General features: G+C 38.8%; 1 protein-coding gene across 23 annotated transcripts in view; it reads left to right on the forward strand.

The window, feature by feature from the left end:
* Window positions 1–23,051, forward strand: part of adgrl2a (adhesion G protein-coupled receptor L2a) — a 211,228-nt gene that overhangs the window by 82,872 nt on the left and 105,305 nt on the right. For 17 of the 23 annotated variants that reach the window (XM_079678636.1, XM_079678637.1, XM_079678623.1 and 14 more), the window contains 3 exons: window positions 1,096–1,164; window positions 12,563–12,624; window positions 15,043–15,222. The gene's annotated coding sequence lies outside the window, so the exon portion shown is untranslated. The remainder of the gene's footprint in view (window positions 1–1,095; window positions 1,165–12,562; window positions 12,625–15,042; window positions 15,223–23,051) is intronic. The other 6 variants (XM_079678634.1, XM_079678644.1, XM_079678624.1 and 3 more) reach the window with 2 other exon arrangements.

Genomic DNA, 23,051 nt, shown 5'->3' on the forward strand with positions numbered 1-23,051 from the left:
CAATTACCAGAATAAATGACAGAGCTCTTTTCAATACTTGGCACAGGAGGGGAGAGGGTTGATCTTTTTAATGATATCTTACTAAATGTTCGAAGCAGGAAGTTAAATTGACTTGCCGCTGATACAGTTTGTGTAAGCTCTTTTCCCCCCCCCCTACATTGCTGAAAGTTAACTGGAAAACTTAAATAATCAATTTGCTTGGGATCTGGACGGACTTCAGTTAAAATACTTGGAACAATGTGAGCCCACACAGTTATTTGGACAGCCCCCACACTCCCCAGGGGATACAACACATTTGATATTGTCTCTACAAGTGCTGCAGGACCAAAGCCACAGACAAATGTGTTAGTTTTAAATGTTAATAGATTTGGAATGATGGACATATACTATAATCTGTGTTAATTTCCTTTTCATTGTCAGTTGCATAATTAATTGCAGTTCATTTTGTGTTAAAGCAAAGGGAAATGCTATAAATGTTGCAGAAGGGAGAAGAAAATATGAATCCAGATTCTCTATATTTATATTGAAGATATTAGCATTTGAAGTATTAGTGATGAAGCAGGATCTTCCTTCTTCAAACACCTTTTACGCAAAACAGGTTAGGTCATGACATAAAAAGGCTTTCCTCTGTAACCGTGGGTGTGTTTCCTGAATCTACAAATGCTCAGTGGTGCACCAAAGTGGCCTTTGAATAAAAAATGTCTAGTTATTATTCAAATTAAATCAAGTCAGGGCAGACGGGAAGAGCTGTCAGAAGAAGCTCTCTGCTGTAAATCTAGAAGCTCTACCTCTGTGATTGCTCAGGCCACCGTGGAATAAAGATTAGAAGAAAATCGCTAATCACAGCGGATGTCATTAGCATACTACCAATAACGGGATGTGAAAGGGAAAAAAGGAATTGCCTTATAATGCTGGTTAAAATATGAATCAATGCCATGTATGGATGCACACAGCTGCTCCACCAACAGATATATTCACTTCCAAACATGGGTAAAGGAAGTGTCTAATAATGATGTTTTTTTCAATGTTTTTGTCTGACTCACTCACTGGAGCACTTGATGCTAATATCACATTCCCCCTCTCTCTTTTGATCAGCTTTTGCAGCTGGGCTGGCCTCCCTCACTTGGATGCATCAACAAAGCTTGAAGTGGCCACTCTAATCTGGTTAAGTATTGCCTGGTTGGGGAAAAATTAGCCGAATTCTTTTAACTTTTCAAACAAACATAATACCGTCAAACTTGCTGGATGAGAATCAATTACATGAACTGAAAATAGGTTCGGGGGGGGATATCATTTCATTTCTGGAAATCATCTAGTACATCTATTCACTGGCATATGCCTGTAGTGTCACATTGAAGCCATATTTCAGTCCAGAGAGATGAACGATGCAGAGTTTCTGTTGAAATACTGCGGAATGTGTTTCACAAATCTTTTTCACCCTGTGGTGATCTTGCTATTATCAGCATTACTTCGAAAATAGTTATTCCCTGCCAAAATCCATATTATATTGTAGGGAATTATGGGATCATTTCAGTGTAATTGTTGTAGTTTCTCACTAGGGTTTTTTTGATTGGTAGTGATTGTATTGATTGTATTGGTTTATTCTAGGGCTGAACGATTAATAGATTTTAAATCGAAATCGCGATCTGAAATTATGCAAATCGCGTTTTGAAATTATGCAAATCAGGATTTGAAATTATGCAAATCGCAAAGCCTTTGATTATTATTTTTTTGTCTTCTTGTGTGTCAGTCATCCACACCAATCAGGAGTGTTGTCCTCCACATGTACCAGTCATTGTTAACCAATCAGAAGTGGACCATGATAGAAGGTGATAGACAGATTGATCGAATCACCTGCCAAGTATTTTTGAAATACTTTTCCAAATGGCTTCCAATGGAGCTTTCCTCGATGGTTTGGTGAAACAAACCATCTGAGTCAGGTTAGTAATGCTCCATCACATGTTTTACATCTATTACAGGGTGAATCTTAAACTGAAGCTTGACTTTAAGGCAACCCAACGGAAGTTTCATGTAACTTTAGTTCTTTCACTCGTAGCTCGGGCTGCAGGGGCGCTAGAGACGGGAGCACGTTGATACGACCTTCCTAGCCGGAGATATGGCCGCATTTTACAATAAACATCCGTTGGGTCGCTTAAAAACAAATACCGCAAATCAAATCGCGATCGCAATATTTGTTCGAAAAATCACAATTACATTATTTCCCCAAATCGTGCAGCCCTAGTTAATTCAATCAATTCTGTGTATTCAATATATTTTTTAAGGTTGGACTAATTATCAAACTGAAATACCACATGTTTTGAAGTAACTAACCATACAATCGATGTTTAATTGGTGAAGGAAACCAAAAGGACGCATATTTTATTTACCGGTAATACCATTTTATAATATATGGTCATCATCTTAAACCTTAGCTAGGGGTGGAACCAATAAAGCAATTGTTAAAATTCGGACAAATAAATCATCCTTTCACTCCAAAGTCATGTATGTTTTTCTATCGAAAGCAAAGAATATCTATCGATGTACCCGTCAAACAATAGTCTGTGCAGATAAATTACAACAGTGTGAGTAGTAAGATAAATATTGAGCTCGATACTCTTTTGCATTCAGTATCTTTGATTTCTAAGAGATAAGCATGTGGGAAAAAAGTCTTCTTTTATTTTCATCTCAGCCAACAGATGGTTTCGAGAGGAAAAAAGAATATGATAACAATACCAACATTTGAGTTGTATTGAACAGTTTCTCCCATTGGATCTTAAGGGCAGATTGTCTCCATTTTTCAAAGTGTCTAAACTCTTTGTTCGAGACAGATCTGTTAAATCTGTCTTGCTGCTAATAAACTGCCATTATTCCCTCCAACAAGGCTGTGCTCATTAATAATGCTTCTGTCAGATGCTCATTCTGTTCCGTGAAAATAGAAAATACCATTAATTACAGTTTCTGTCACCCTCTGACAGCTCAAGCAATTGTTCCAGTCCCTGAGTTCTGTTTCATTGTGTCCTTACCTAGTGACCACCTATTCTTTACTGTCTCAATGGGGATGTCCAGCATGTGAGAGCCACAAAGGCCCCTGGGAGATCCCAGCACACATTGCAAAGCGTCTGTCGCAGCAACACATTAGTCATCCAGGGAGCCATCGAGTTTGGTGGCAAACAAAAACATGTAGATCTATCTCACTCTCTCAAGCAGATATTAGGGAAGAGTATCAGTTGAGATTGATTTCATACATCCTTCTTTGTGGATTCGTTGCATTTTGCTACTCGAAAAAATATCTTCGGCGGGGAAAGGAGGAGGGATATTCTTATTCAATCCATCAACAGGGGAAAGAAAGAAAAGAGCCCAGATTTAAGATTGCAGCTGCTGAATGTAGAGTACATTCTTGTATGAATACAGAAGGATATTGTTGCATGGTTAATGTTTACAAATGTAAAATGGGCAATGTGAATAAAATGAAACAGTTGTAGGGAAAGAGCCTAACTCTCCAAATATATCTCTGTTGTTAACAGAGAGAGAATATCTCGGATTGTTTAGTTTCAGATTATGTAAACCACAAAGAAGCTCCCTGTCGCACACCAAGTGTTCCCTAGAGCGTTGCCATGTCAGACAAATATGTGGCTTACTTTGAGTCACTTTTGTTCATGATAGTGAGCCTAATGCTAAAGCTACCATGAACTAGAAATGTTTTGAGTCTCTTAAGCACTATCAATCGGCCATCAGCAGCGGTATAAAGCAAGATGTATCAGCCTTCATGCAGAGCTCACTTTAGTTTGTTTGTGTATGTTTTTTGATGGGCTACGGGGGGGTATATTTCATGCTATATAAACTAACAAACTGTCAAACAAATACTGATATATATGGTATAACCTTAAATGTATGTTTATTTCGTCCAAGGCAATACAACATAAATAATTCTTACCAGGCCAACAAGTAATACAAAAAATAAACCAAATTCAACAGAATGAAGAGCCGATGCTTGAATAGAAATTGAATACGGACACAATGGACAATCCCCACCGTCTGCATTATTTGGGGGTGAATGGAAAATATTTCCCTACTTCTTTTCACAAGGTTTGCAAAAGCATGTATAACCAAATTCAATTAAATCCAGTTCCTTTATATATATTTTGAAGTTGGATTACTTCTTTTATTTGTATCAATACACCTTTAGGTCTTTTCAAAGCCCACACCTCAAAAAAGATACCGAGAAATATGAAACATACAGAGGTAACACATACATAATGGTGTGCTGCATATCGATTTGATATCATCTGACATGTTCTCAGATTTAAGGCCAAGAGCATTTCTAACACATTCTCTTTCATCTATATGTACCATATGAAATTATTGGATTTAGTGTTAAATTTTAACATGAAGGCAGTGTGAAGATATTAAATGGCTTGATAATAAACACTGGGCTTTCATTACAATCAGCGTCAGTCAAAGAAAACTAAAAAGCTGTTAAAAGAAAGATCAATATGTTAAAGGCTAAATAATTAATTGTGTATTCTATGGATGTGATAAACTGTATCTATGGATAGGCTGTTTCTTAAGTTATTGCTTACATATTTGTTATCGTATTCTGTCCATCACAGAATTATGCAGACTTTGGTCTAAGTTTCCCATGATGGATTAACTCTGAAGGATATGATACCAGACCCCATACATGGATGTAATTAAACAAGGGGCAAGCAAAGGCAATAATGGATCATCCACTAGAGCTGAGGTCCCAGCTTCCTACGAACCAATGTAAGAGACAAATGACTAGCAGCAGTCGCCAGCGTCGCTTTTAACTTTGAATGGTGTAGACACGCAGAGGGAGTGTCTCCCTATCAGTGGTGGCCAAGCCAAGACAAATGGACAGTCATAATCCCCCCACTGGTGGGGAATGTGCTTTATTAGAATCCGATACAGTGGATGTGAAATATTTTTCTTGCAGTGCGATTCAGTTTCCACCTCGTTCCTCACCACACACAAGTCATACTTGACAGTTTCCACTTTTTCGGAGCAGCTTAGCCATCTTGGAGCTACTGCCTTCAAAGTTAGATAAGTCGTCTGTCAAGGAGGAGAGTTTGAAATGTATTATAACTGCCCGTTCGGTCCCCTACTACACAAACTGGAGTGTGCAGATAGAAGTAGGGCACAACTTTCTGTGTAATTAAATTGGACAAAATGTGCAGTGAGTTTAACTAAAGAGAAATATGCCCTCCTAAGTGTCCTACATTTCGAGTCTGGTTCTGGTATGTATTGGCACACACTGTTTATCTATTCAGCTACAGGATGCACGCAGGAACTGCTGACGCAATAGGATCGAGGTATTATTGCATATCATTACATGAATAAAATATGTGTATGATTACATGCAAAAGTTTGTTCAACGATTCTCCAATTTAGGTTTGTTGAGTTAGAGGGGGGGGAGGGGAGAAGCGGGGCGGATGTCAATACCTCGGGAAGTCATATGTCTATAACTTGTTTTAATAATAAATAGAGAAATTACTTTTTGTAAAATGTCAGTCAAGAAGGTATTCATCAATTAAAACTTTTTCTCAAAATATTCTTAAACCTAGGCATCAATACATATACACAAATAGTTGTATGAAACCACAGTGGCTTCTGTTCCCCCTCCTCATTGTTTTCCCTCCCCTCCTTCAGCTTAAAACCTCTATATTGTCATTCACGTCAAACCGACTCTTGGGGCTCTGAAGCAAGTTAGCTTTTATCTCGGACACTGGTCATTTCCTTGAACACAGTAAAGACCTGCGGTGCTAAGAAAATCATTTTCGGCTCCTTATGTCCTGTCCGTTCCCCCAGGGGTCCCGAGGTGTCAGGGGAATGTAGATGAGCTCACCTCAGACCTCTTGTTTTTTTTTTTTTCTAGACCCGCAGATGGTTTCTTGCACACAGAGACCCCCAACGGGACCTTTTTATCCTTTTTCTAAAGATAGCCGTCTGAGCTCTTGATCATAGGTGGTTTAGGAGAGGGTGAGCCCTCATTTCACCCCATCACTTTTCAGTAATTCTAGTTTCCCACAGCAACATTACACATTAAGATGTATTTCCTTCAATTTAAAAACATTTTTCTCCTTTTTAATACCTTCGTGTCACTGAATCTGTATTTAGTTGAGAGGTTTGTGCGAGAAATTGACACACTAGAGATTAATGTAGTAATTACTTGAGAACAATTACCGGGGAATCAATTAATCAGCATAAATTAACAAAACAAAATTGTTTCAAATTTGTACTTGAGGAATAAACATATTATCATTTATAATAAAAAAACAAGAATCCATGGTGCTCCAATTTGCTTCAAAAGTATTTCTTCAACATTTTTCTTGCGAGATAAAAGTAAAAAAACATTAATAATCAGTCTGTTATATACAGTACACTTATTATAATATTGCTGTCTTCTTGGTAAGAAGGGGCATCACATACTTTGACAACTTTTTAGGATAGCTTTTACTAAGCCCTTGAGTCCTACAAGTAACATTACAGCATTTATAGCTACCCGGCATCACCACATATGATACTCATTACTATTAAAGACCATGTTACGTTTCTATGGTGATGTGGTAGAAAGCTTGCTGACACGTACTGCAGAAAATAGTAACTTTTTTCAACTTTGAAGGTCAAATAACTGTGTAAAGATTAAAATCCTATAAGCACATACTTCTGGTGAAGGACGCTAAATCTGAAATACGATATGAACCTAGTTTTCTTTTCTATTTAATACTTTGGAGGAATTTTGATATCAAATATTCAAGTCAAACCCTTGAAACATGACTAAATCCATCATGGGACATTAAGAATATCTATTATAACATCCTACACGCAAGGCTGAATCCTTCCCAGCACGCACTGGGTGACAGGAAAACACCTGCCAGTCTATCACAAGGCCAACACACACGCACGCACGCATGCACACGCATGCACACACACACACACACACACACACACACACACACACACAGATTCACATTGACACCTTTAGGCAAGTTAGGCTATGCAGTCAACCTGAGCTGCATGTCTGTGGACTGTGTGGAAACTGGAGCACCTGCAGGAAATAGAAAGCAACATGGACAGACTCGTGAACTTCTCTATAAATTGACAGTGCCATTGAGCCGCCGCCGGGCAATACTAATGCAATTCTTTAATGGCAGCAGCTCCATAAGGCGTAGTGATGTCTCTTCAGTGGAGGAGCAAATTATGGGATATATTAATTCCCTCACCAGAAAAAAAAAAAGAGCTTTTACTCAACCATTGAGGCTCAATCAGTCATTTTGAAGCCACGCTTACATTGAGACGAGATGGAAAATGTCTTGTGTGATGATATAATGGCCATAGTTTTTTTGTTTTATCTTTCAATTGCATTTCATGGTCTTCATCAGTGAATAGAGTTGGCACGGGGGTTAATGTGTTGTTAATATATTTTAAAACATCCCTCGAGGAAGCCTCACACATGCTTTATTCATTTCGTTTTCAAACCAAACATGAATTAGTAATTATATGAGCATTTAAAAAAATGTAACAGGTGTTTTGAGTATTCATTTGTTAAAATGAATTATTCTTTCCTTTACTGTTAACATTTTTCAAACTGTAAATATAAAAATAATTTTAATTTCACAAGTTGTAGTCAATGATTTATATGAAGGAATATTATCTTCAATCTTCAACTACAAGAAGGGTATCAGATATTTTTCCACTTTTAATATAAAACCATACATGACAATATGATGGGATTACCACGGGATTTGTCTTAAAGTAGGTTTTTGCATCATTTTCAGATTATTTAATGATCTTGTGAAAAAGGATTTAGGATAATATTTGTAGACTAGGATTACATCCTGAATTTCAATACATAGCAAGAGATTTGGAAGAACATTCTGGTGATTGGAGTTTCTTATATTGGTTGCAGAGTTAAAGGGCCACGCTGAGGATCATCAGACTTGTTTTTTTACCATGAAAATGTTCTGAGTCCTTGGATTATTAGACCTCAATAGTTTTATGAATACTTTTCATAGAACATTTTTAAACTCGCGTCTTGAGGAAAAAAGGTTAGAATTGAGTAAATGTTGATCGAACATGACAACCAAGCATAGAAAACCCATTATAATCCACCGACTCTGTTATTTACTATTTTACAATATTAAAGGTGTGGACGGATTTACTCAATGAATTGCAGTAAAGCACTAAATTGTGGCTGAGCATGAGATTAGACTTAGTTTAGCATAGATTTCCTCTCTAAATCAGCTACTGTAGCCAGAATCATCCCTCCTTAAGAGTACAGTTAACAGACTTCCTGTGTGGCTGGGGTTAGTGCTTATGTGCTCCGACAAGGTACTTTGTAGTTCCTCCTAAAAGAGGCTGAGCGCCGTGGATTATACGCAAGGCTAACGTTTAGCTGCTACCCCAGAAAACATGACTAATAAGCTCTGAAGAGCCGCATATGTCTGCATAGCAAGTCCGTTTGTGATATGAAAACATGACCTTTGGATTCAGACCCATCTGTTGTGCCTCAAATGTTTACATAAGAGCGAAGTCGTGCTTTCTACTTGCAGCGACTGGAGGTTTAGAAAACATCCATCACAGACAAACCATATTAAAAGATGTTCTCTTCAGTGCTGGCTGTAGCAGCAGTACTTTCAAGAATGCTAGCTGTAAGAAAGCTGCTTTGCCCTTTTGCTTGATATGTTCATTGTTCCTATACTGTATGAACACACATTTAAAACGTTTACTATAGTTGTGACTCAGAATAATGCTGGGAGAGAATCATAGTAATTCAAATTAGGAATTTCAACAACTCTCCTTTTAGCTCCGTTTTGGTCTCCACCAACTACCTAAAAGGAATGAATGATGCACCTTTAAGAAAGTTAAACATAATGAAGCCTTTACATACTGTAGAAGCTTGCAACATTACTGCATTTGGCATGGTTGTGAGAATTCTGTGACACTTAACTAACTGTAATGTTAATACACATTGTGTGTATTCATTTAAAGACGGGTGAGAAAAACTTATTGGAAAAAACAAACATATTTCTGTTCTGAACCTTTTTTAAATGTTTGTATCACTACTCTTAAACTCAGGTGTCTATATATATATATAAATACATCTAATCAAATTTGGGGCAACTAACTGAAACAACCCGGCATAACAAAACGGACTTTACTCTCAGGCGGTGGGTTGTAGAAATTGTTAGGGACGCTCTTTGTTTGCAAAAACTTTTGTTTACATCTGCAGAAGATGGTAATTGTCCTCTAATGTATTTGTTTTTCTCAACCCGTTCTCTTAATTTAACGATGCCTGCGAAGGACCTTTTAATATATCTGATGTTTTATCACTTATTTTAGAATCCTAAGTAACCTTTGAATAATCCCCTTCATTCTCCGCTTTCATCCACACACTTCTCAAATAAATTCATCAAATGGAAAGGGACATTTTATTTTAAATTACAATAAAAAACAAGTTGCACTATTATTTATATTGGTATTATTTTCTATTCTCCTTGTCTTAACATTCACCAAGCCCCAATGATCCTTTTCTTTTTAATAAATGGCCGAAGCAAATAAATTAGACAAACAGCTATTCAAATTAGAATTACAGTCTCTGTGGGATAAGTGTAAAATTGCTTTCACCATCTGTGTTCCTGGCAGGCCAGGTCTGTAATGTTATTCCTTTGTGAACGTTTTTATTGTCGCATCAAATCAACTACAAAACTGTTGAAATTACCAAATGAGAGTTTGAAGGTTGCATTTCTTTGAAGAGTCCAGATTTTGCCAAATCAAATTGAAGTTAAGGTGAAGGCAACCAAAAGGCCTACACTAGGTGGATGCAGTCTAATTGTATCCACCTATAGCTGTTTAACACAGCTATCACTGTTTGCTGTGACTTAAACAAAGGTGTATCATATAACACAAAAGAACAGTTTGTATTACATTATTTATGTCGGTCAGTCTAATTTTCCAGATGTGTTATGGTCTGTGTATCTCCCTTGTTTTGACATGTGACATAAAGACTACACAAATGAAAGCCTTGTATATCACTCATTAGCATCATCAATCAAACGTGTAAAAAGGTTTAAATATACAACACCGCCGACATGTGAAACTAGCTGTTGACATAGCTCAGATACATTAGGCCCTTAAACAAACCATTCCCTGGCAAATCATTTGTTAACGTCATGCTTTTGGCTAAATCTGCCTGGGTTTTCGTTGTCAGATGGTGCCCCGCTGTTAAATCAATTGGTGACCATCATTATTCTTAACTATGCTATAATGGAAAGCTATTTGTCCTTGCCAGATACGTATATATCGCCCATAAACCACTACGCATTTTTTAAAATCACATTTTTCATAGAGAATAGTTTTCTTTTAAACAATCCTGTATTTACATCTGCATTTTCTGATTTGTTAGGAACCATTTGAGCTTGATATTGCCATAAAACGGTAGTTCTCTTATATTTTGAGTGTGTGTTTTGACACAGTTAGTCAGCAAGCAGTAGCTTCGACTAACAAACATCTCATCAGGTATTCGAATGACAAACAACTTTGTAGGAGCCCATCCTGCTGTATCACTGCCTTGTCAGTCGGTGTCTTCACAGTTTATGTGTAACGTTTATCTTACTGAGGAAACTGATAAGTAAATAAGTCTCAGGGGAGCGAGTCGTCTGGAAATGGAGGAGTGGGCTTGAATCCTTATTGGGTAGTTTGTTTTTGGACAGGAAGTGGCCCCCGTCCTAGGGTAATTTGACCTGGGCACGGGGGTCAGCAGCTTGTCACAATTATCCTTGAGGTCCTTTAACTTCCAGATTGGAGAGAGAGAAAAAAAATAACTTGTGTCTCCTGGAGCTCGCTCTCTGCTTTGGGCCAATCAGGAGTGTCACAGGAAGAGGAAGAATCCACTTGGCAATACCTTTATCAGCCCATCAGCACCACTGCATGACATGGGAAGACAGCCAGACATTCTTCACACAGGAGATCAGTTTCTTGGCTCTGCCTGTGTTTAAGTGGGTCCTCTGCCACTTCACTGTTGCTGATAGTAACCCATTTGGCAGCCAGACGTGACTCTGCTGCCTGCGTCAAGGCTGATGTGAAGGCAATAAGCAAACCCCGTCACTGTAAACTTCTCTGCAGTCATTTTATGAATGTTTTGAAAGCACTCCATTTACCACATTACTCACATGGTTTCTCAGGGTTTCTGTCTTCACATCGCTCTGAGAGATTATGATGTCTCTCTAACCTCGAGCTGTGTTTTTCTCCTGAGGGATCAGAAGGTATGGTCATCCAGAAACCTGCACACCTGTAGTAAGAGGGGCTTCAGCGTGTTAGCTGGGGACACTGTGACAGGACACTTCTTCTTCAGCAGGGAGCTGTCACGGCCCAGTTATAGAGGGAGAGCCAAATCATGGCAAAGCCTCGTGTCGTTTCGCTATTTTTAACTCAAATCTAGGAGCTTCCCTTCTGAAGATCTCACTGACTAGGAAACTGCAATTTGAAGTATAATATATGTGATACATTACTATTTTTTTTACATTATATGTATTTGTTTCTAATTGTTAAAGTACAGAGATAAATACAATGACATTTAAAAAAATGTCCTCCCCCAACAGTGAATTTAACAACGTAATGGAAATAGTGTTAGAATTTAAGGGAAATGCAAGTTGTTGGTTTTCCCAAGCTTTGGTTTTAAATGTTGTAATGTTGTAGTCATGCCTTATACTTAGGCTTAGAGGCATCGTTATAACATAGGATTTAAAAATGTTTATCACTACTGGACTTATTTTCACTTATATTTTATTACTATCAAATATATATAATTTTGCCTATTGAGTGCAGATACTTTAAAGGCCAAATTATAATGTTTCGTGGATGTTGATGCACTGATTTCAATTAATATTCATATTTATTGTTACACTAATTGACTAATCATTAAGCCATCATTTAGATTACAACATTTCATGAAAGTGTTCTCCATCAACCCAGAGATGATTAATCAGTCAAAGAATAGCAGAAAATCCTCACAATTAAAATATTGAAGAAAATAAAAAATGTTGTTATTGGATTTATCAAGTTAATACAAATGCCTAATAATTCTCTGTTGCTTCATTAATCAATGACTAATCGTTTAAGCTTTCATTTGAAGAAATACTGATCATATTATAGTGTTACCCGTGGTAAAGGTACAAAATAAAAAACAATTGGTGGAAAATGTTTAGACAATTTTAAAATAAGAAGTTAGGCGAGATGATCTTTTTCAAAACACTGACATTTATATATTTGCAATTGTAGCTAGAAAGCTAACGAGTGATCAATAGTCATTCACTAAAAGAAAAAGTATTTCTGCAAGTGTTCTGTGAGATGAAGTGGGTCACACAGAAAGCATATTATTCACTCTCTGACGAGCCCATGAGTATGCATGGCACGGCACTCATTGTTAATCGATTTACATTTCTCGACCACCCTCATGTGCGTGTGCAAATGTAAAAGAAAAGATAAGTGATATCTGTTTTATCTAGGTAGATATTTATAATTGTCTCGTTTTCTTTTAACCCAGGTCATGTTCGTTTCCATGAAACATCTGCTTAATGCATGCTGGGAAAGGCTCAATCCAGGCAGGTAAGGGAATAGGGAATCCTTATTTATAGCTTGGTTTGAATAATTGTGTCTGCACGGGTGTGTGGGCGAGACAAAGATAGATACAGACTAAACCAACTTACAAACGTAACGATGTGGCTTCTCGCTAAGAGTTTAGGTCTGTTTAGATCCAAAACCCCTTTGCTGGTTCAAAGCCCCAATCCACCAAAGTACATCTCATTTTAATTTCCGTTTATTTCCAACTGATGACCACTAATCAACCGAGTTTTGCCATTTTTCATGGGAGTGGCAGCAGTTTCCTTTGAGGATGCAGTTGAGGCATTTAGAAAATCAGCACTTTGTTTGCTTAACAATTTGTGGGCAGCCTTTGTTTATATGCAGTGTGTGTGAGTAAGGCAGCCATTTGCTACTGTGATGGCCGGGATCAGTTTTGACTAAGGATGCAGTGTTCCTGGTCCAAACCACAATGACGTTTAGAAAAGCTGTCTCATAGACCAATGTACTTGTCTGATAATCACAACATACAAATGGCAGACTATTTAAAAGGACTTAATAACAATTAGGAGGGGGAATAGAAACTGGAGATTTATGAGATTCAGGCTACCTCTGAATGTCTCCTGGCTCCACTTAGCCACCTCTCTGCTGCTCCCTGCCTCTGTGCTGCAGCTGCAGTGCCATCCTGCATCCTGCCTCTTACCTCTTCTGTCAGCGAGGTTATTATGACCAGAGCGGTGAGAGAGAGAGTCAGTGCCGGAGGGCTAGCCTCGAACCTTTGAGCCACACCACCTTCTCCGTCTCCTGAGCTTTGTAAATGACCCTGCTCCTGGTCTTTCAGAAACAATGGACCAAGCCAAAAGTGAGCCAAAAGTGCCACTAAATAAGTCCACCTTTGTCAACAGCAGTACATTTAATATATTTCAATGCTGGACTTGGCTCGAGTCATTTGTGTACTTTTCTCCTATGAACTTTTAATATCAGTTAAGTTCAATTCCTCATTGTGCTGTTTTCCCAAGATAGACCAACTTTGTTGTTTAAAACTGCACATGCAATATTTCATTAACTGGATTTATGTAGGTGGAATTACTAATATGTTGTATAATTGCCTGATAGACCGTAGCTAAATTTAGTTATATGAAAATATCTCAGTGATTGTTTTTTTGCCTTACCACTCACACCATTGTGGGTGTTAATAATTTTCCATAAACCTTGTAGTGCTATGACTAATGATAGCCTTTGAACAATATGTTATCAGCATTTGTATATGCAAAGATGGTAGAAGGGCATGGAAAGTAGTAGACACAAACAATACAATAATAGCAATAAACAAAATCGTACGGTAATGATTGCTGCAACAAGCTGTTCATAGCAGATATATTAAACATTGAATGGAAATTACGCTTTGTTATAGCGGAGCAGTCACAGGACTTATTTACATAGCCAATTGTACAAAACCAGACTAATCAATTTAAAGGTAACATAATATTAAAGAATGACTCCATATTTTCGGATGATTTAAATATGTTTGAGCAGTAAAATGAAACAGTAAGGAGGGGAATGTTTACCTATTTCAACTTTAATTAAGGACATAATCCATTAATTCTTGTCTCCACAGAACCAAAGGTGCTATAATGTTCTTCTACTCTCATGACAAGTTTAGATCCGGGACCTCTAGATCTTAAACTAATATATAGCTTATTAATAGAATTTATGTGCCATATACCGTCTTCTCGGGGACAGGCTGCCTAATTATCCCACGAGCTGAATGATATTGGTGTGTTTTATTAATGTTCCCCGGTATTGCCAAGGACAACCAATAAATACGGCACGGGGGAATCCACCAAATGAAATGGGAATATTTCAGCCTTTTAATGAAGCACTGTCAATGTGAACCACATATGCCCTTATTTAAATATGCACAAGATCCTTCAAAGACATATTATCCAAAGGATGGGTAAGTGATGGTAGCTGACTTGCCTTTTACAACCCAAGAGCTGCTTTCAAGCGCCTTGGGTCCTTTCTCATAAGAAAAACAACAGCATTGCATACAGATAAGATGCCCACATCCTTTTGATTATTGTGATATTGTTCACTAGGTGGATTTAATGAGCACCTACCTGGTATGACTTGGCTATCTTTTTTCAGGGTGTCTGATCCTGTTGGAACTAATGGGAAAAGTTTACATTGTGAACATGGGCATTTACAGCATGGCTCAGGACATCAAAGTACCGGCCCTGGTTTCTCTCACCTTTCATTGGAACATAATGGAAAATCAAACATCATTATCAGTACATCGAGCCATAAAAGACAAATGTGTGTGTTACTGCTCACACTCTGTTTTCCTCAGTGTTTTATGTGCTCCCTTAGGAGGTGTTAAGGCCTGTTGCAGATCGACCATAAATCCTAAACTTGGTTTTTCTTTTTTTTCTTTTTATCACAAAGGGATGTTGGTGTCTGGCTGAAGATTGACCATGGCTCAGGGCTGGATACAGAGCTATATGACAGGCCCCACAGAGGACTGAATGGACAGCGGTGTCTGATGAATGACCCGCCTCCTCCTTAATCAGAAAGCACTCGCACCGAGTGAGACACCAGCAAACACCAGCGGCGTGGCAGCATGAGGCAAGTACAATGTTCTAATTATCCCTTTGGTGACACTGACTTTTTGTGCTTCATGAACACAGTTTTTAATGACCAGTCCCCTTCAGTCAGTTTAAAAACTCCACGTTCCTATTTGAGTTTTTTTCATTTCGTACCCATATAAAAAAATCATTTACTGGATAAAGCTGGTGATGTTCAGATATTTTTATTCCATATAACCCATGAACAAAATAAATCCAACAGTGGATTAATTGTAATAACAATAACTGTCAATCTGATTTCCTCTGCGCCATGTTTTCCGAAAAACACATTTATTTTGTTGCTATAGTGTTTACTAGAACGTTAGTGTCAGTCCCATACACTCTCCCGCTGCTGCACATACTAACTGCTGCAAGGCCTTTTTTTTAATGCCAAGCTGGAAAAGTGTCCTTGACAAATGTATGTTTTATTCCTGACTGGAAATTGTTTGCTAAAATATACAGTGATTAGCTGTTTCAGTATTTTGAATAGACCAAATTAAAAAGCAATGAATTGGCTTATAGAAAAGTATTGGTAGACATAAAAAATGATCAAAATCAGTCTTGCCGTTTACAATTATAATGTTTGAGTTTTTTTTATAATGTAAAATTATTGTTATATGTTTAATTTTTTTACCCCAGAGTTGCAATGTGTTTTCGAAAAAAATGCTTTACAGTACTTGATTCGAAAATGATATTTTATTCGGAGTCCCGTTTAACACTGAATTGCGAAATGGAAATCCTAATCGTCAGAAAAGGCTTGTGTCAGTGGAAAAAGGTGACCCTAAATACATCCTTCAGTGTCTGCACGCTGATGAGTGGAAGGAAGCAAACTTGTCCTTCAGAGCCTGTTATTATTTGAGCAAGCAATTGCGATGTACGGTGCACAGCGAGCCTGGAGCATAGGTTGCATTTTGCTGTACACTCCACTGCAAAATGAGACTAGTCAAGCCCTAATGTAACCAGCAAAAGCTGGATAAAAATCTATACAAACTCAATTATGAATCAATTTGAGTTTGTGTCAGACAGTCTGGTGCCAACAGAGTGGATTTTTTATTAACTTATGGTCTGGGAAGAATGAAACACTTTTCATTTGTGTACTTCAGTATGTTGCTTCATGATTCAGAGGAAGGGTGTTCACACTTTGTCTTAGAGGGACTTATCTCTCTTCGTGGTGGACCGGGTTGAGAGGCGCAGCGTTTTGTGTCCTAATTCCAAAATGTATTTTACTGTTTGTTACTTCACCGCTCAAGATTGTCGAATTGCAAAGATGTGAAACGGAGATAGGCAGCCTTTTTTTCAAAGCAGAAGGTAGCTCAACAGTTGATTGAGTAATTAAAATGGAACGCCTCCCACATTGATTCTTATTACCACATTGCTGTAGTACATTTGAGTTCAGATGGATTTTTTTTTTACCCTGCACCCCACTGTCCTGCTCTAGCGTATCAAACTAGGTCACAGGCTTGAATATTCATGATCCTCTATGACAACTCCCTGCTATTCCATGTCAAGACCTATGTTAATTCTAAGATTTGCACATTTGAGCCTGCTTGAAACTCTTTAACTTCACTACCTCAAATGTTGAGTACTCTTGAGAGCCAGTTTGACAACCTTAGCCATGCCGAAATGAAAATATTTAGTTGCAAGGCTCATCTAATATACCAAACATCCAGAGTGTGGATTTACCAAGTTATTTATTTGCTTCAGCGGACATATGGCTGCCATACTGAAGGGTCACTCAGGATACAGCTGTGATAGCTTGAGATGTTATTGATTTGAACAAGATATCCAGGTGGCCAATGGGATTTCCAGAGAATGCTGTTGTTTTGCACATGGATATATTGTGCTCCAGTTCTCATGTGTCACTGGAGAAATGACAGTGGAGACATTAATATTCTGAATCAAGAAGGGTCAGCAACATCCACAGCTCATCAACATCACAATACATCTGTCAATCATTGTCCGTTGTTATCATCAGCCAGTTGCCGTCTCTATTATAGTGTGTGTACGTGCACATGCTGGGACAGAGCATTAACACGTGCACACGAAACACTCATGGGTCCCATTGGTTCCATTAAAAGTTGCCCTAAAGTAGTTTGTCCTTTTCGGTCCCTAACTCACACACCTGACACTTGCCAGGAATACCTTGTCCGTCCCTTAAGGTCAATAAAACACTAAAGAATTGCCCGACAGAAATGACAGCATTTCCCCCTGACATTTACACCCAGTGTGTGATGATGACCTCTCATTAGTAAGAAAGTGGGTCGTAGAGGATCCTGTAGTTATCAATTCTTGAGTGTGGAACGGAAGCTGTGTATGCTTCATCTTGGGAAATAAAGCAACCCTCTTGGTAGTCATTTACTACTTTGCTGCCAGGAGCAGCATCATTAATTGGAAATGGTGTGGAATGCTTGGCATGGTCCTTTTCTAACAAGTTGACTGAGAACTGAGGCTTCACAGCCAAACTGTGGGTGCGTTAAGCACAGACACAGTAGGGAGGAAAGCAAATGTGAGGGGAATGTGCAATGTTTGATGAAAAAGGGAAATCATTTTAGTTTGATAGGGTAGTTGTACATGCAGCCGTCTGGAATATACTGCCTTGTTGGATTTTTTTTTTCTCTATCTTTGCTGTTTTCCGTTTTCAGATTGTTTGTTTCTCTCAAATCGTTCAAAATTACAACTGCCCTGTTGATGTATCTTGAAGATGATTATCCACTACGATCGGGCTTCTGTAGCTGAACACACCCAGGGGAGCCTCATCACCCCCGCTGTAATAGACAAGAACAAAAGGAGTGGAGAGCGAAGGAGAGGAGAAAGGCAAGAATTCCACTAAGCCACAACAAAGAACACAGTCAAATCTTCACCCCCCTCACACCGACTACGGCAGCCGTTCAACATGCTTGCCGTGAAGATAGCTCGATCCTCATCTCACCCTGGGAGAGAGATATACTGAGGCATATTGATCATAGTCTGCTCACAGCTGTCATTAAATCAGACAAGTCAGAGCTTAATGAGAAGTTTTATTCCGGCCTCTTCTTTGTTACTCAGTGGCATTAGATGCTCCCCCCCTCCCCCTTCAACTTAGTATAACATAGATGCTGCCCCTCGCCACCTCCCCCTGCCAAATCCAACATTTAAAGATTTATCTCTTAAATGAGAACCTGTGGTAAACAGGCTAATCTGTTTGGCAGCACTCACGGTCATGGCTGAATAAAACATTTGACAACGCTAAGCTCCTGAATCTTCCTATCTCTCCCTGGCAAAAGGCCTCTCTCTGCCTCCCTTCAGGGCTCCTTCATTGTTAATCCTACCGATCGCATTCTTCTAGCTTTTTGCCGTGCTGCAGGGGTGTGGCCGGACTTTTGTCTCGTCTGACAGAGAGTTCATTATGTGATTGGCGAGGAGCTAATGCAATAACGCTCATCACGTGCCGCTACCGGGGCCAAGGCCAGCCATTCAAGCAGCACTCTGCTCCTCTTCCTCTCCTCTCTCCCCCTGACTTGTGGAGGCAGCTTGACATCTCTCCTGTGGTGACAGGTTTCCTCTGAGGTATTTAACCACTTGTCTTGCAAAACCCCTTTTAATTGAAATTACCCATTGGCTGATAAGCTTCTGAAGTCTTATCAGGGAGGAGATATAGTGGTGAGGGTCTTTCATGCTGGAAGGTTTTGCTCTTGCTCTCTCTCTCTCTAATTGTCTCTCTCTTCAGTCCTCACCTCCAGCACTTCTTTCTGCTTACCAATGGTCCATGCTTTATATCTCTTCTGCTTCTTCCTCCACTTTTACCAGGTTTAAGAATTGCCCAGCCAAGCATCCTGTCTTCGGTGGTGTTTTCGTGGCTTCGTAGCGTGTAATACACTACATGATCCAGTAAGCACTTTCGTCTTATCTGACATATACAGCCCTATGAACCCTTATGACACGCCTCCCCTGTTGTGAGCTGTGAGGACTCACTGGCTAACAAAGCTATTTCTGCTCCAGACGAAGTGACTATCCATGTGTGTTTTTTTCTTTAATCGACTGGCTTTCAGGCAGCCTCATCAGTCAGCACGCAAACTGCTAATTTATCATTCCGCCGGTTCAGGCACATTACACACTAATGCAGAAGTACCATAATTAGGTCAGAAACAATCTGTTATTTAAATTCTGTCACAGTCAAAGCTTGACAACTTCCCTCCCACACACACTCCTAGTGAGACATCAGAATCAGCAGCAGAATCTTGTTATTTCTTTTCAAGGTGAGGTTATATTTTAGTGACGACATCATTTTTATTAAAACAACTCATTGTGTTTTTCGCACTCGGATTCTTCCTCCACACAATGATCTCCTTGGATTGGGTACCTTGGGGCATGCAGACTTCTTTTGTGAAGCACAGGCAGAAGAATGATGTTATCAAGTCAAAGACTGCTACACTGCGTTGGCCAATAGAAATGCACATTAGCTCGGTTCAGTATCCCCTCATTTCTTGTTGCAGCACACTGCACTTTCGAATGGGCTCCGACTCAGCGGGCTAAATTCAATATGAAAAAGCTATCGGCATAAAGCATGGTAAACAACCGCAATTGTATCCTAACTTTCCCAAAGCTATCATGAATGCATGCACGGCAGGGACAGGCTTACGAGAACACACAGCTCAAAAGACTGCTTGTATGTTTAACAAAACACATCGCAGCTACCTGGGAAGATGGACTCAAGGATTTCTTTTGTTGATATTCAAATACTTTCCTTGCGACTCAGTAAATAAACTTGTGTCTGTTGCATACAATTTGAAGGTCGGATGTAACTTGATGAGTACTTACTATGCTGAAGCCCGCATCACTCTTCAGGCATGTGACGCAAATGAGTATTCCAGTGGTCATTTATTATGAAGAGGCTGCTTTATCACAACTCTTGGTATGAACAAATCAATGTGAAACTGGTGTCACATCTGAATAATTCAGCAGCCGTTATTAGGCCCTTTCATTTACATGTACTAATTGGAAGTACTGCTGCACACATGTCTGTATGATAATAGTTATGCTTTAGCTGTCAAGAGCTTTTTAAGGCCAATAGATCTCTCATACTTTGTCATGTATGTGTTTAACCATGTGATGTTTGATCAGCAAACAGCACACTGCTGATATGAGCCACCAATTAGTATTTCTTATCAATATCTACCAGTTTTTTGGTTCAAAATAGTTACATACAGTCTACTAGAGTAGTTCACCATGTGTAAATTCAGCCTAACGACTACTCTAACAATGAATGGGTGTATATCCATATTGTAATGTTTTAATTTGAGCTAAAACCTGTTATAACCAATACAAAGCAAGAATTGCACAATGAACAGATAACAACCTCCAGTTTTCCCATGTGCCCGTTATGCTAGAAATTGCGTTCATATAAAACTTATTTGCAATAGCAAATACGTTTTGACAGAATTGACTGATTACATCTACTGTCAGCACAAAAAGGAAATGTTAAATAGTATATTTGATCTGTAAATACTAAATGTATTAGCAAGATGTTCACTGAAAATGCAGTTCAAACCTGAGCAGCTAAAACATGATTACATATGTTTTTGGTCTTGTTGTAGCACTTGGATAAGGTTTATACAGTCTATCCTTAATATTAGTGAAAGATTGCAGTCTTAATCAAATATATATATGTTTTAATAAAATGTACTGTATATCCTACCAAAGTGCATACACAGAACACAAATCAAGTTTGACCCCATCCACCCAAATTCTTCCCTTGAACAAAAACACTGACTGCAAACCTAAGCTGGGCAGCAATTATGTTTGTATTCATTACAAAATCAAAAGTAGTTAGTAGTATACATCATTTCTTAGAGACCTTGTTGCATAGTGTGTGTGTCTGTACAAATCCAATGTTGAACTAAATACATTTACTCAAGTACAATTTGAAGGTGCTTACTATTTTCATAATAAAGGCTGAATCAAAAAAGATTCTATTCCACTACATCAATCAGTGTTAATATTCTACTTTTTACTCCACTACCTTTGTCTATTAGCCACTTGTAGCTCTTCGTTTTTAGTTAAAAAATTATAATATTCAGCTTAGGAAATACAAGTTAAATGTTGACTAGATGAATTCCCCACATTGAATCTAGCCCTGTCTATACGTTGTTTTCAGATCTACCAACGAGACGTTGTCACTAGAAAAACATCTTGCATTGGTCCATTTAGATGTTTTAGGCACGGAGAAGTATATTATTCCATTCTTTCAGAAATCATTTTGATTTCCTACCAAATAAATGAGCTCATTTCCCCCCGGACATGTCATCATGCACCAGACAAAAATCAAATAACATAATATAAAGTAATTGATCAACAGGAGCATTTTGTATTCACACAACTGATTTGAGTTGTTATTCTTTATGTTCATGTTTATAATAGTGAAGTTTAATTAACTACAATATCAAATGCAATTGTCATAATATTTTCACTTTGTAGCATTCTTACTGTTAGAATATTCTCCAAATACTTATTCTACCACTGCACATACTGCAACATATAAAAAGCAGGTTCCGTATTACCTGACTAGCATACAGCACAGCTGAAGCAATAGAGGGAAACAGTATTTTTGGGTGTGACCAACAAGCTAAATGAAAGCCTTGAGCATTCATATTCCAGATTTATGTTGCACAACTCAGGAGTTTTGGAGGGCAAATGAGCATATTAAGGCTACTATATGCAGGGAAAGAGGAGACCAAATGTGCTGCAGATGGAGGGGAATGTGGAAACGTGCCAGTGCTCTGGACGGGCGTGACCTGAGGAACACCATGTGGAGGCAGGAGGGCCCGCTGGAGCCACCTGAGCCTTGACTCCGTCTGAAACAGGAGTGCTTCGTTGACAAGCCATCACTCAGAGACCCCGACAGTGCTTTCAGCAGACCCCCGTCCTCCCCGGCCCTTCTCCCCACACCAGCCCCCTGACACACACGCTCGAACCCTACACCACAATGTATGTCAGCACAGTCATTAGCGTAATTGCTGATTACGCGCACAATTGTCTCACCCAACTCTTCCAGACGTCCGTCAATCCACAACTAGGTCGTCTTACATTCAGAATGAATGGCCTGAAAGAAGATTGCTCAGGCTGTTGACTTCTTATTTCTCCAGCAAATTGTGTCCTTTTTCTTTTTATGGCATAATTTGTTTGGCTCTGACCCGTTTAGTGAGATATTTACACCCCTCCGTCTCGAACAGACTGAGCAGCCAAGGAGATATGACCTGCAAAACGTCGCAGGCACAAGATGAACACTCACCGCAAATGCCTCGTTTTGAGGTCTGCTGATGGATAAGTGGACAATGTGTCACAGACAGGTACTGTGAAAAATTGCCCTTGTTATGCCAGGAGACAGTCAAGGTATCTGTGGAATTCAAAGCGGTAAAAGTCCTTGCAGGCTTTTTTGACAGTATGTCCTCCTTAGTGGAGGTAACAATGGTTTATATTAGGTCTGCTAGGTGTTGCTTGTTTTTTTTCCCTCGGTTGTCCAAAGTCTATTTATTTGAGAGAAAAGCCAACTGTCCAATCATAAATCAACCTCGTTGAGACTAACAGTTAATAAGCAAACATATATTCGTTGCCTTTCTAAAGGAAACTTTGAAAGAACAAAGTTTTGTTTTGGGTATTGAACATGTTACCTTCCTGTAACAGGACAAGTTTCTATCGAGGGAGATCTCTTTTGATGCAGAATAGGTTTGCGTGAATTGAAGCAGCAGCTGCTTACACTCTCCGTCCAAAACATCAGTTTGATCAGTTGAAAAAACAAAAAAAACTCAGCCGCAGTCACTCTGATTAACATTTCAATTTGTATTTGGGGACTAA

Source organism: Notothenia rossii (genome assembly GCF_949606895.1).
Source record: "Notothenia rossii genome assembly, chromosome: 1".
NCBI lineage: Eukaryota > Metazoa > Chordata > Actinopteri > Perciformes > Nototheniidae > Notothenia > Notothenia rossii.